Source organism: Canis lupus, chromosome 18, assembly GCF_048164855.1.
Source record: "Canis lupus baileyi chromosome 18, mCanLup2.hap1, whole genome shotgun sequence".
NCBI classification, from domain to species: Eukaryota; Metazoa; Chordata; class Mammalia; order Carnivora; family Canidae; genus Canis; species Canis lupus.
In genome coordinates, this window is record NC_132855.1 from 38,303,596 (window position 1) to 38,317,217 (window position 13,622).

Below are 13,622 nucleotides of genomic sequence, written 5' to 3' on the forward strand. Positions count from 1 at the left end.
TTTAAGATGTACGTAGATGCTGTTATGCTGAAGAAAACAAAATGAGTTTCAGAACCTTTACTACATTTAAGTGGCTTTTAACTTATTTCTCTCAATGAGTAACTAAATGTACAACTATTGTTATGTGAAACTGTTTTTGATGTGAAAAGACACTCTTATTCATAACTACATGCAAACTAGGTCATTTTCACATAAAAGCTCTTAATTAATATTCCTAGCCAGAGCTATTCCCTGGATGTAGATTCTATACCTAGGGGACATTAATTTTACATGATAAACTTGAGTAATATATGAGTGAGAGTGGAGATGCATACATGGGGATGGGAGAAGATGGGGATACTGACACCAGGGGCTTTCGGAAATGGGAATGGGATGAATTCTGTGTTCTTAATTAAAATAATAAAAAAATGCATCTTTATTATGGTGTGAACTCCTTGTTTTCAATTAAAATAATAAAAAAATACATCTGGTCATTTGTTAGTTTCCAATAAAAAAATGCAAGCGAAGCCTGGACAAAAGATTATGTTAAATAATATACTGTATTTTAATGTTGCACAACCTGCGCTTGTTGGGTCCTGCAGTAAAAAGGACTATCCTCTTGTAGAGATCAGTCTCCTGAATAAGGGACTACGTGGGGTGGCAGAGAATGGAATCAGGGTTCAGATCCATTTGGGATCTATTCCTGGATAACTGTATGATCATGAGCAAGTCCCATCTTATCTCTGATTCTCAATTATCTTTAAATGGAGGAAAAAATCTTATTTACAATGTAAATATGAGGGTTCTTGGGAGTAAAGGTCAATAAGTGTTAATTTCTCCTACACTCAAATTCCCTAAGTAGCTCACATCCATTTAGTTTTAGCAATTAGAGCTCTAAGGAAGTTTATGTAGTTCAGCCCTATTTTTTTTTTTTTTAACAAATGTGGAAACCCAAGAAGATTGTGTGAATTGCCAAGAAACACATCATAAACTATTTCTGTATCTGGGAGTAGACCACAATATTCTAGTCTCCTAATGTAGCATTGTTAATATGATTTAATGGAGCTAGATAGATAGATAGATAGATAGATATAGATATAGATATCTATTCCTAAAAGTGAAATGAATGAAGATCCACAGGAAAGTGTGACTTGCATGGGTAAATGCATAGTTCAAACTTTATTGTAACCTCAATAATAGAAATTATAAAACAAAAAGAATATCCTCAGAATCATACCATGTTAGTCAGATAATTGTCTTTTTGTAGAAGGTGCAATTTCTCATCTCTCTTCCTTGTCTAGTTTGAGATATTTTAAGTTATTAATCAATGGTTCTTAACTCTGGCTCATCTGAATCATTAAGGGAGCTTTTTAAAAGGTGTTAATAACCATGTTCCACCTTGACCTACAGAATCAGAATCTGTGTTTGTAAAAATGATCCTCAAGTCAACATTCTGATGTTGATGACAACATCAGTTTCTGCATCTTTTAAAAAAATTATGTTTTTTGTTAAAGTAAAATTCACATAACATAGAATTCACCATTTTAAAGTGTACAATTCAGTGCCATTTAGTACATTCACAATGTTGTACAACTGATATATTTTTGTAAAACATTTTGAGTGACATCTGCTATATATAAAACTAGAAAGTCACATTTCTAATAGATACAATGAAAGGCTAAGAAAATACTTTTTCTCTTTTTAAATATTATTTATTTATTTGAAAGAGAAAGAGTTAGAGAAAGTAAGAGAGAGAGCAAGAGGTAGGGGGCAGAGGGAGAGGGAGAGAGAGAATCCCAGGCAGGCTCCCTGCTAAGCACAGAGCCTGAAATGGGGCTCAATCTCATGACCCTAAGATCATGACCTGAGCCGAAATCAAAAATTGGGCATTTAACTGACTGTGCTACTAAGGCACTCCAGTTATTTTTTTTTTTTTAACTATGTTTCAAACGAGTTTTTTCAAACTTCTCTTATGATCTTGGTTATTTCCATCCTAGTCTAGTGAGGTAGAATTGTAGAAACATCTGGGTATACTTGAAGTGACCTGTTCATCTCTCCAGGTCTGGAAGAGTGGGCAAGGCTGCCCAGGGTTCTTCAAGACTTCCTTTCTGCAATATACAATGTGAATATTAAGGTAAGTCCAATAATAATCGTATTTTGAACTTTTATTTTGTTTCAGCTATTCTGCAGTTCTTTAATCCTCTCAGTATTTCTAAATTAAAACAAAACAAAACCCTGCAAAGTTCATGCCTTATTTTCTGGCAGGTGGAAGAATTAAGGGTCAGAGGGAACTTGCTCAAGGTCACATAGCTTGAAGGTGATGTTGCCAGGATTCTATATTTGATCTGTATAATTATGTTACTCTGATTTTCTCTCCCAAAGTGTAGCATGAGAGCTTGTGAGAACAACATTAGGTGGACAAGCTGGTTCAAACATTAATTAAAAGCCAAGGGTTCTAAAATTTGAAACTAAGGTTTGTAACCAGGGAGGCCAAATGGAGGAAAAAGAAATGGGATAGATGCGTAGCCAGAAGGTAGGGGCAATAGGGGCTGTGCTTGATTTTTTTGCTTTTTCACTTCATAGATGACTCTGACAGGAAGCATTCACTGGAAGCAAAATTTAACCTGTACCTGTGTGACCAACAGGAAGAGGCCAAAATAGGCTTTTGTCATCACTAGGTGGCAGGCATCAAGGATAAGGTCAAGCTAAAGAGAGTTGTCCAGTGTGTTAGGAGGCCAGTGGCAGCAGTGCCAGTGAGAAGGTCTTTAAAGCATTTCTTCATACACTAGTTTCTAGAATATCTTTCTGGAAGCTCCAAATACATCTGGCTCCCATTCAACCAGCAAGTGCTTATTGCATGCCTTATATGTGCCAAGTATTGCGCTCAGCTCTGGACTGTGTGAAAAAGAGTGGAGAGTTGAGAAAAGGTAGAGCGAGAAATAATATTTAGGGAAATGGCTATTCTGTAGGAGGAAAAGAGCAGTTTGCTGTATGCCGTTTCTGTGGAAGCTGAGCAGGTGGAAGAACCGTGGTGTCTGTAGGGGGTGTATCATAAGGGCACCTGCTGATTCACCTTGTCTGCACATGTCTGGGCATTGAGCAGGAGGATAATTGCATTGGCAGTTTTGAATGTGTTGCCAAATTGGAGCATGTATTAGAATGGAAGGTTGGAGGCCAATTGGTTGAATAGTCCATGAAGATGGAGAATCTCTTTCATGATTAGGTACTTTGCTCAAGATTTGGGTATTTGTGGAGTGAGTGGAGGTGCAGGGAGACACCCTGAATGTGGTGGAGAGCACATCTGAAGTGGAGGCCATGAGAATTATAGAGGAATTTAGCATTGAGAAAGATGTTGCTGCTTGGGCCTCTTCTTCTTGGAGAGGGACATCAAGAGTAGGGTCAAGCTAAAGAGAATCACCAAGTGTATTAATTTCCTAGGGCTCATATAATATATTACCACAAACTAGGTGCCTTAAAATAACAGAAATTCTCTCTTAGTTCTGGAAGCCAGAAATCTGACATCAGGGTGTTGGCAGGACCAAACTCCCTCCAAGTCTCTAGGGGAGAATTCTTCCTTGCCTCTTCCATCTTCTGGTAGCATCAGGTGTCCTTGGTTTGTAGCTGTATAACTGCCATCTCAGCCTCTGTCTTCACATGGCTTTCTTCTCTGTTTCTCCCCATGCATCTTTTATAAGAATACTTGTCATGGGATTTAAGGCCCTCCTGGAAAATCCAGGATGATCTTGTGTTGAGATCTTTAACTTAAATCTGCAAAGACCCTTTTCCCAATAAAGTCACATTCATAGATTCTGAGATTTAGGCAGATATTTTGGGTGCCACCATTCTACCCACTACATCAAGTCCTTTGCATACTATATTCAGAAACACAAATGGACAGAGATGACCTCATAGGTAAGCCTATATTTGAAGCTGTTATTTGTTTGCCCTGATTATCCCTTCTCAGCCTTTCTTACCTCTGTGTTTCCACCCAATATTGTGGATTATGGCCAGATGCCCTGGGAAACTGCATTTTTCTGTCTGTACTGGGACCTGATGGCTGACATATGCTCAGTCTGAAGCATTTCCTGAGGGTGACGCTGCCTTTAGAGTCCAACTTCCAAGCCACAGTGTTTGCCTGGACATTAACAGTAGGTAAAAAATAAGTCTCTTAGAAAAGACCCAAAATGTCCTCAATAAGTAGAAACTACAACTGTAATTTCTAGATCTGCCACAATCGGTCTGGGTGGTCTCAGTATAGCTTTTATTAGGTGCTAGTTTCTTTTTTTCTTTTTTTTTTTTTTAGGTGCTACTTTCTTAATGGTCCTGCTTCCAGGCCATTAAAGCAGCTTCAATAGCCAATGATTGTTGTTTTCAGCCTTTCTGGGCTGTAGATGCAGTAGTGAATGCCATTTGAACTTGTATCCTTCTGGGAAGCACTGGTCTCCACTATGGTGTTAAAGCCCTTGCTTTGAAGTATTAGATTGGGTCCTTTCACAGTGCCCAAAATTAGATTAAGGGTGTAATGAATCTTCAGCTGCTGCAAAGCTGTGCTCATGGCTGGAATCCAACAAACTCTTTCCCATTTGGTGGGCATTGTTTAAAATAGTAATGGGTGAATGTGGTGGGATAATTGAGCATATCTGACAAGCCTCAGGGAAGGACGACTGGATGACTCTTCTGAGGAATTTTCACTGAGAAATGTGAACTCTGGTTCAGCTTCATTTTGGAGAGATGCTCATGATGTTTTGCTACATGTGAAAACCAAATATAAGACTAATTATAGAGTGATATAATGCAACAACAGGGCGGCAGTATATCTTTCTTCTCTGCTGTTTTTCTCCATAGCACGTACTTACCCTTACCTATGTATTGTGCTTCTGTATCTCATTGATTTTCTTTGTTCCTCTGTATGGTGAGTGTAAGCTCCACGTTCCCAAATATAGTAGATGCTCCATGTATATTGTTAGTTTAATGAAGAAATGAAACTATGATTTTCTGCCCTGACAACCTCAATATGCATAACTTCCACAAGAAGGAAAAGGGGTAAATCCGGTTTCTAGCACAAGTCCAACTTTTGGCAGCTAAAAACCCTATTTACCATTGTCTGTTATGTTCAAGAACAAGAATACCAGTGGTCTAGGGTGCAATGCAGTAAGAGAGGTGGTGGGAGAAGAGTGGATGTTTTTGTCAAGCTTCAAGATTTGCTGTTTGACTCTGTTTCGGGGGGCCTTTTATTCCAAGACTGCTAATTCCTAATCTAATAATCATCTTGACCAGACAGGACATAGCCTGGTAAGGAACAGGGGAATTCTATTTGGGGAGGACGTTTGTTTACTTAATGCTGATTGTGTTCAGGAGCCTGGGATAAGTAATCTTGCATTCACTATTTTATTTTACACATTAAAATTATACATTCCTTTTCCATAAAAACATCTAGTTCATCTATTTCTTTTATTCCTATACTTCCCTAGCCTACAACCCAGTCTCTAATCCTTTAGCCCCTGTTAGTCTTCTAATAAATTAGCTAACTTCTGACTTTACTACTTTCCCTTCCAACTTAAAACATTCAAGCTTTGCTTGTCAGGTTAGAGTGGGTTATGCTGCAGTTACAAAAGATCCCCAAATCTCAGACACCTGTAAGCAGAAAACATGTTCCTCATGGGTAAGCTGTGGTCTCTTTCCACATATTTCATTCTGGGCTAGCAGAGTTGCTTGCCTCTGGAACACTGCCAGATTCCTAGCAGAGGGAAAAGAGGATGTCATGAAGCATAACGATGGCTCCTAAAGTTTCTGCTCACAAGAGACACCTGTCACTTCTGCTCACATTTCATTGGCAGTAGCAAGTCACGTGGTTAACCCTTATGTCAATGGGCTAGAAATGGTATAAGCCTCCCCCAGGGAGGGGCACTGAATATTTCTGAGCAATAACAGTGTTTACTAAAAGGGCTGTCCCTATCAATACTCATAGGTGCACAATCTCATGCCCTCTTTTCTTCGTGCTATACATGCTCTACCCAACCCAGAGCCTGGATCCATTCCCCTCTATGCCTTGACCCCAAGTTTTGAATTGCCCCAAGTGATTGGAGGATATGCCTTCCCTTATTGCCCCAGTCACATTCATGCTTATATTGTCCTCCTGTGCTGGACCTCCATGTTGCTCGACCACCTTTTTTTCCCTCAGCAATTTTTGTTGACATTTGGCTATTATTTGAAACTGCACCATCACCATGACCCAAACCTTTCAGAACCATAGACAATGTGATTTCTATTTCTTAGGGAAAATGGAGGGCTATAAGTAAAAGTTATCCTAAAAATTATAATCCTCCCTCAATTCCTTTTCTTCTCCATAGCACTTCTTTATCATCATTGTTATACTTAACTTGTTTATTTTCTCTCTGCTTCTCTTTCCTTTTCCTTTAGGCTTACCAATACCACACCATCATTTTTCCCCCTTTCCTGTTCTAAAAGTATGAATAGCCTTTTTTTTCTCCAAATGCATGCATTCTGCCCATTTCTTGTGGCTACCCTACTCCATTTACTCTTGCTCTCTTAAAATGGAATCTTTTCATCTTCATTGGCTTTTTCCATTTGTTCTGTATACTGTTGATTCTTAAACAACATGGGTTTTAGGGGCACAACTGACTCCCCCACACGGTTGAAAATCTGGTATAACTTTTAACCCTTAAAAACTTATCTACTAATAGTCTGTTGTTGACCTTACCCATAGCATAAAATAGCCATTTAAGACAAATTTTATATGTTATATGTGTCATATACTGTATTTTTACAATAAAGTAAGCTCGAGAAAAGAAAATGTTAAGGAAATCATTAGAAAATACATTTATAGTACTGTATTAAAAAAATCTGTGTATAAGTGGATCCACATAGTTCAAACCAGTTGTTGTTCAAGGTCCAAATGTACTTTCTCTAGCTGACCTTAGGGGGACACACTGGGACTTTTCATGTCTTACTGCTGTTTCTTGAAAAGGCTCTCTCTACCTGGTCTGCTTGTTAAGCAACTTCTCAGGCAGGGATGGAAGTTCTCAAGTCATCATGCTGGGTTTGAGACCCTTGGCTCAGCCACTTGTTAACTGTTCAGTGTTGGATATGTTCATTTATATTCTTGAGCCACTTATTTTAACTGTCAAAAGAAGAATAATTATTCTCCATGACTAGTCTATAGAGTGAAAAATATATATAAAATACATTGCAGCTTAGAGGTACTCAATAAATGACTTCATATTATCTTAAATATCAATCTCTGTTCACGTCATCTGCTGTGCAAAGTCAAATTTGAATGGTGTTTTATATGTTCAATGCCCTCTATTCTTCTTCATATCAGTTATTATTCTGATTCTAAATTAGTGGAAATTCTCAGTAAGTTTTTAATATTTCATAGGAGTTTTTAATATTTCATAGGAGAGACTCTCATTTTTTTTTCAGATTTAACAGTGTTTTCTTATTCCTTTTTATATACCAGTATTCTTGTATTTGGGACTATATAAATGTTTTGTTGAAAGAGTAGATAGTTCCCAGTTCTATGAAATCTGTGGTTCTACAAAACACATATGAACCCAATTGGCGTTAATATTTCCTTTTTTTTGTTGTCGGAGGCTAAGTAACATATCTTAGAATGATAGATCAAATAGATCCATGAATTTTTCTGGAATTTGGAATTTTCAGAATTTTCCATATTACTGTTTACCCTGCAGATTTAAATGTAGGTACAGGGGAATTTCTGTGAAATTAGAAGAAAAGTAGGGTATAGAAGTAAAGATCAGAAGTCCTATTTCAAATTGCATTTCAAGAATTATAAAAAATAGGTCAGATGGCAGGGAAATAGACTCATAAGCTGCTGAGAAGGCCAGTGACTAACATTTACAGGACAGGGCAAGAGATGGAGGCTCCAGCTACATTTTTGTCTTCCTCTGACTCCATCCTATACCTTGAGAGCTCACCCGTGGTGACATCCTAAATTCCCCCCTGAGTGGGCAGGTCATGTCCAGTGGAAAGCTCAATGGGTTTGGTTACTGGGATCTAAAGGTAGCACTCTTGCTGATAATTCATCTAGTATTTAGGGAAGTGCTAATCACATGGCTTGCTCTAGAAGCATTTCCTATTTTGCAGGGTGATATGGGATGGGCTTATAAACTAGTTGAAACTCTAATTCAGTGTTACCTAACATGTGACTCATGGGCTTCTGGGTAGCTTTGGAGTTATGATAAGAGTTGGCAAATCTGAATGGTTTTATAGCATTTTCTATGGACCATAAACATGTCAAACTCATCAACAAATACTTTTACAAAGGTATATTGGGCTGAATAAAATGCAATCTTATTTTAAAGTGTCTTAATATCAATGAAGCTTTTTTATTATTATGTACATTTTTAAATCAAAGAATACCAAGGGGGAGCTACCATTATGGGGTTGTCTTATTACTATATATTTTTTTAATTCTAGAAAATAGACCAATCTATAAAAAAATCCAAAAACAAATCCAGTGAAGAAAACCAATTTACCAGTTATTTAAAAGAATTTTAAAAACTTTAATTAATGCTCTCAGGGCTGAACAAGTGCAATCTTGTATTGTCAATTACACTTTTGAGACGGAGAACTAGCCAAACCGTTTTACTTGACAGAGGAGGGTTTTATTTGATCCCTCCATGACTCAGATAAAAAAAATGTTGAATGTTCCCAGTCTTATTTTAGAGTGAGGTTTCAATACAAGGGTGGGTAAAATCTGGGAAAATAGGCCAACATAATTTAGTTCTCATTTGTGTCCAATAATTAAGAGAGGATGTGAATCATTTTCTGCTCTAGTTAAGTTCACAGCATTCTCCATTATATCCTAGATCAATGTATTGGGTAGGGTTCTGATAGGAAGCAGGTGTCACACTCCAATTGACAGTTATAGAAGCGTGGGCAGAATTTCGGAAAAGCAAGATGGTTCAGTACCCTAAGGCTAGGCCTGAAGGAGAAGAGGAAGGAAGTTGCTGGACTCTGAGGAGAAGATGGTATGGAGAAGGCCAGATAGATGCCAGAAGCTGTGGCCTTGAGGAGAGGAATTTTGTAGTGAAGGAGTCAGGAGGAACTACCCTGGGACTTCTCCCTTTCATCCTCTATGTTTCCCTTTGGACACTTCCATAAGAAGAGGAGGGTAAGGGAGCCAGGCCACAAAGTGAAGTGGGAAAGGATGGAGTGGCTCTGGACATACAAGTAGAAGATAATCTGAAAAACAAATGACCCTAGATAACCTAGATAACCTATCAAATATGTCTTCCACTACATAGACAGGGTGGTAAAGGAAATAGGCTCTGGGTTTTATACAGGTTATGATTCCATTCTTGATAATTTAATCCAGACTGTTTGGCTAAATCCTTCAACTTCTCTGATTCTTAGTTTTACATTGGTAATATGTGGATAGAATACCTTCTTTCCTACATTGTTCTCAGCTTTCGGACCTATTATGTAGATTAGGATACGGCAAAATCACAGTTGGCTAAAGACTTTAGGGCAATAAGGAACCTTAGAACTTAGTCATCTACCATCTTTGGTCTTGCTTGTCAACTACTAAGTGTTCACTACACGCTCTGTGTGGAATTTATATTCTTGGCAATCTGTAAACTAGTTGGCAGTGTACTGTAGGGGGATTTCAAACCTGTGTACTCTATAAGCACTGACTGTATAAGATCTTAGTGTGTCTTACACATTTTACTATTTATCAGTTTATTTTGGTGCTGATGTGACTAATAAAGTACGAATTTATTTGAGAGTGGTATGAAGTCTTGATATATTATTGGTTTTGTTTTGTTTTTAATCATGGTACTTTTTACTCTATCAAAAGAATACTAAAAACCCACTATCTTTTGGGGTGAGGTCAAGAGAAACTTTTCTGTGATTCTAAACGGAATCTCATACTTAAGATGTTTAGGAACACTAATATATTTCGACTTTATGTACCAACTTGGTTTATATTTTCTTTCTTTTTTTAACATAGACCTTCTGGATTCTTTTTTAATATTTTATTTGTTTATTCAGAGAGACAGAGAGAGAGAGAGGCAGAGACACAGGCAGAGGGAGAAGCAGGCTCCATGCAGGGAACCAGACTCGGGACTCGATCCCGGTCTCCAGGATCACACCCTGGGCTGCAGGCGGCGCTAAACCGCTGCGCCACCGGGGCTGCCTGGTTTATATTTTCTAAAGACATTTTAGGCCTTAGAAATTGGTTTTTGAGACCATTCTATTTATAATTGCACGGAAAATAATAAAATACATAGTAATAAACCTAACCAAAGAGGTGAAAGACCTGTACTCTGAAAACTATAAAACACTGATGAAAGAAATTGAAGATAACACAAAGAAAAGGAAAGACATTCCATGCTCATGGATTGGAAGAACAAATATTGTTAAACATTTCTACTACCCAAAGCAATCTGCAGGTTTAATGCAATTCTTATCAAAATACCAACAGCATTTTTCATGGTCTTAAATTTGTATGGAACCACAAAAGGCCCTGAATAGCAAAAACAATCTTGAAAAAGAAAAGCAAAGCTGAAAGCATCACAATTCTGGACTTCAAGTTATATTTCAAGCCTATAGTAATCAAAACAATATATTACTGGCACAAAAATAGACACATAGATCAATAAAACAGAATAGAAAATCCAGAAATAAACTTACAACTATATGGTCAATTAATCTTCAACAAAGCAAGAAAGAATATTCAATGGGAAAAAGATAGTCTTTTCAACAAATGGTGTTTGGAAAACTGGACAGCAACATACAAAATGAAATGGGACCACTTCTTACATCATACACAAAAGAAAAATCAAAATGGATTAAAGACCTAAATGGGAAATGCGAAACCATAAAAATCCTAGAAGAGAACACCAGCAGTAATTCTTTGGCATAGGCTTATCTTTCAAGATAAGTCTTCTGAGGCAAGGGAAACAAAACCAAAAATAAACTATTGGGACTACATCAAAATGAAAAGCTTCTGCACAGTAAAGGAAACAATCAACCAAAGGCAACCTACTGAATGGGAGATTTATTTGCAAATGACATATCCAATAAAGGGTTAGTATCCAAAATATATAAAGGACTTATACAACTCAACACCCCAAAACCAAATAATCTAATTAAAAATAGTCAGAAGATATGAACAGACAATGAGGATTGTCCAATGTCCAAAGAGGACATTCAGACGGTCAAAAGACATATAAAAAATGTTTGCCATCACTTACCATCATGGAAATGCAAATCAAAACTACAATGAGATACCACCTCACACCTGTAGAATGGCTAAAATCAACAACACAGACAGGTTTTGAAGAATATATGGAGAAAAAGGAACACTCATACTGTTGGTGGGAATGCAGACTGGTGCAGCCACTGTGGAGAATAGTATAGAAGTTCCTTAAAAGTTAAAAACAGAACTACCTTATGACCAAGCAATCATGCTAGAATTCAAAGGGATACATACATTCTTATGTTTATAGCAGCATTATTTATAATAGCCAAGATATAGAAGCAGCCCAAGTGTCCATAGACTGACGAATAGATAAGGAATATGTGGTATATATACAATGAAATACTATTCAGCCATAAAAAAGAATGACATCCTGCTATTTACAATGACATAGATGGGGTTAGAAGTATTATGCTAAGCAAAATCAGTCAGTCAGAGAAAGACAAATACCATGTGATTTCACTAATGTGGAATTTAAGAAACAAACAAGGGAAAAAAATAGAGAGAGAGAGAGAGAGAGAGAGAGAAAGCAAGAGATTCTTAATTATAGAGAATAATTTGATGGTTACCAGAGGGAGGTGGGTGGGAGGATGGAGTAAGTAGGTGTTAGGGATTAAGGAGTACACTTGTCATGATGAGCACAGGGTGATGTATGGGCTTGTTGAATTACTGTATTGTACAATTGAAACTAACACTGTATGTTAACTAACTGGAATTAAAATAAAAACTTAAATTAAAAAAAGAAAAAAATTGATTTCGGAGGACGAGTCTTTCCCTGTACTGTGTAACAAATTTGAGGGCAGTACTGGTACCAGTTCAACAATGCCTTCAAAATGGAGAGTCTTCCCTTTTAAACTCTAGTGCAGATAATAAAAAGGAAAAAGATCTAATTTTAGGGTAATGTTCCAATATAAGAGTGGGGATGAAATCTGGAAAAGAACATATATTTGATTCTGAATGTAAATCATTCATGTTTAGCAAACATAAGAGAGAATCCTTGCTCTTCTGTCAGTATGACCCAGTTCTTCTTGTGAACCTATTCCATAGGCAGAATATGATCAGAAGAGAATGTCCTGTGGATCCCGATGAACCTGATTTCACATCCTGGATCTACAAATAGCAGGTGAGTGAATTTGGATAATTCTACCTGGGCCTAATGTAAAATTATCCAGATTGTAAAGTTATTTTGAGTTTCAAAAAGACATGATATTGTGGGAATGGAAAAAAAGTTTCCTTCTTGGGTGCTAGGGTTCTACAGAATGCTCATCACTTTAGTGCTTAGAATTTTAGGGCTGGAATGACCCCTGGCAATCTCTACTTTCCTTTCAAGATGGAAACCTAGAGAGGTTATAGAACATACCTATGGTTATAGAAGTAGTTAGTGGTAAAATTCAGACTGGAACTCCATCCTTTCCTGAAACTGACATTTGTCAATGACAAAATACCATGAAGAATTGAATCCAATTGAATACAGGTTTGAGAATCTACCTAGTGGTATCCACTGAGCTGCTAATGAGGCTCAAAAGGTCAAGTCAACACAACCAGGAAAGTGACTATCTAATTGAAGGCGAATATAACGGCATCACAAGTTTGATGATGATCCAACACAAAATAAAAATTCACTGATCTGATATCCAGAGGGGGGAGAAATTTAATTACGTCTGAGGTAGAAGACAGTGAAATCTACCTCATAGTTAATAAAAAGATGATATCCTTCCAGCTCTTCCCATCTGCCCCATTATTTATTAATAGGACAGATCTTTCTGTATGTATACATACACGTCTATGTATCGGATGCTCTCTTAGGAGTCAAGGGGAAACTGAAGTACAGGTTTCCCTGTTATCTCAAAGTAGAGTGTTCCTATGAAACATTTTGTAAGCCGAAATGACATAAAATGAAGAAGCAGTTACCATTCATTACTTTACATGGAAAATGGGTTTTCTTAGATCCTCAAAATAACCTCTCTTAGGCCTTTCTGACACCTTAGGACACATCCTGCTAACGAATGCACGATATAAATAGAGATAAAGCACAGATGCTCTAAGACATTGTTCAAAGCTAGGGCACCTTGATGCTGAGTGCAGATCTGGGGAGGGAACTTGGCAGTGCCATTCTTGCTGCTCCATCCATGCTGGCTGCCAAATAAAAACTGAACGCTATTTTCATTTTTCGCCTTTCCCCCCTAAAAGCAAAAATCCTCTTCTGATTTCTTTCAGGTAGCAAAAACAGGTACCCATGCGGGCCTTTTTGTTAGAGCGCAGTGGATACCTGTGCACCTAAAACCTTTGCAATTAAGGATATGAGGGAGATCTGATGCGAAGGGGACGCTGATCAATTTGGCGATGATTTCCCAAAGAACAAGCCAAGGGCAGAAGACCTCCTCATGGCCAGAAG